The sequence below is a fragment of the Austrofundulus limnaeus genome, unplaced genomic scaffold, assembly GCF_001266775.1.
Source record: "Austrofundulus limnaeus strain Quisiro unplaced genomic scaffold, Austrofundulus_limnaeus-1.0 Scaffold1411, whole genome shotgun sequence".
NCBI lineage: Eukaryota > Metazoa > Chordata > Actinopteri > Cyprinodontiformes > Rivulidae > Austrofundulus > Austrofundulus limnaeus.
The window spans coordinates 47,616-49,603 of record NW_013953813.1 but is presented as its reverse complement, the minus strand read 5'-3'; the positions used below and the strand labels follow the sequence as shown (position 1 = coordinate 49,603).

Genomic DNA, 1,988 nt, shown 5'->3' with positions numbered 1-1,988 from the left:
AATATTAGTTTAAAATAATAATAATCCAGAGTGCTTGTTAATTGCAATATTAGTTTAAAATAATAATAATAATAATAATATCTATAATAATAAGAACAATAACAATAATAATTTTGTAACATACAAAATAATAAATATAATTAAATAATAATAAATAATAAAGTCTTCCCCCACCAATTCTAACAATAGAGAGAATTAAAAGAAAACAGGAAGTTATAATTACAGAATAAAATTAGTAAATTTAATAAAAGGAGTCAACACACATCTATCATAAAAGGGTAATTACATTTGTATTGTTGGACTGGTGTCAGTGTTCTTGAGTGAGTGTGTGTATGAAAGAGAAAGTCGGCCTGTCCCTCTGTGTTTGTCTATCTATAAAGACCGACTGAGTGAATGAGGAATAAACAAAAGAGTTGCGGGGAGATTTAAGCAAAAGATTTTCTGACGGTCTGGCTTGCCATTTTAGGAACGTTCAGGCTGAGCAGAAACATCCTCTGGTTAAGGGGAAGCTTTGTCTCCACTGTTCCTGAAACAATAAAGATTTTGAGAGCCTTGGTTGCATGAGTGCAAGGATGAATGGGGAAATTGATAAGGAAATAGAGGAGGGGTTTGTCAAAAAAATGCCACTACAGGGTGAGCCTAAAGATTTAAATGAACAAATCCAAATAGTTAAAGATGCTATTTCACTGTCTACTCTGGACAGAAAGTCAGAAAAAAACTGCAGCTGAAGCTATCTGAGTTAGCTGACAAGCCAGAGCAGAATAGTGTGATTAATATCATCTGGGGCAAAGTTCAAAGTTGTAACAGGAGAAAGGAGCAGCTTGCTGTGCAGAGGCGAGAGGCAGGAAGTGTGTTTGCTAAGAGAAGGTTTAAAAAACAGTTAACAGAAGCGGAGGTGAACTGTAGAGAATGGAGCAATTTAGCAATGATCTCTCAAGGCCTCAGCCATCTTTTAGTCACAGATAGTGGAAAAAAAGATACACACATTGTGGAGCCGCCTCCTTACTTGCACAATAGCCCCCCTTCTCTTCCGACTGCACCTGGCATGTTTCCAATTTTTGATGTGAAACAGGGCACAGTAGAAATAGCTCCAGGAAGTGAKARAATGGTTAACATGAAGGCCCGAACAGTTACAAGTTCACCTTATAGAGGATGCATAGATGCGCTGAGTTCCATGAACACAGATGAACAGAGCTGCTCCACTGGGAGTGTGGCTTCTTCTTCATCCCATCCCCCTTCACGGCTCCAAAGCAGTGACACTTTGTCTGTTACCCCTAACCCCTCCCCTCTTCTTGGCTGGGAAGACAGACATCCTCTCCCCCTGAAAGCGCACCCACATGTCACTCAGACTCCCAGACAGATGAATAGTGACTCCTGTGCAGGGCCAGTCAGAATTATATCTGAATTGCTCGCTGTACCCTGTGAAAATAATGACGCATGCAGTGCGGGGTTACCTAAAGTATACTTTACCGCCCCAGTTTGTGTAAAATCGGACCCTGAAGAACAGGAAGAAGGGAGTAGTACATCTCATCCTGGTAATTATCCTCTACTGCACTCTGGTGGCCAGATTAAGTATAAACCTTTTGCTCTGGGAGACGTGCAGGCTTTAGTGGACAGGCTTCCTCCACTGACTGCGGGTGGCAGTAAGTGGTTAAATGTTGTTGACAGCTTTACTAAAGGGATGACTCTAGCTGTGGGTGACATGAGAGCTTTGTTGGCACGATGTGTGACTTCAACTAAGATGTGTGAGATAGAAGTAGCAGCAAAATGGGGGCATCGTGTGCTTGACTCTGACCCAATGATCATACATATCGCAGCTTTAGCAGAAGCCTTGAGAGAGGCCTACCCCCTCCCAGAAGGAGCAGGGGTCCCCAAGTTTCAGTGGAAACCTGGACAGAACCCCACTGCCTATTTACATTTTTTTAGACAGGCTATCCTGGATGGAGTGCCTGCCTCGGTGACTGACGTTATGAAATCTAATCCAGACT

General features: G+C 41.9%; 1 long non-coding RNA gene across 1 annotated transcript in view; it reads left to right on the top strand.

The window, feature by feature from the left end:
• Positions 1 to 1,988, top strand: part of LOC106535312 (uncharacterized) — an 8,367-nt gene that overhangs the window by 775 nt on the left and 5,604 nt on the right. The gene's annotated exons all lie outside the window — the stretch shown is intronic.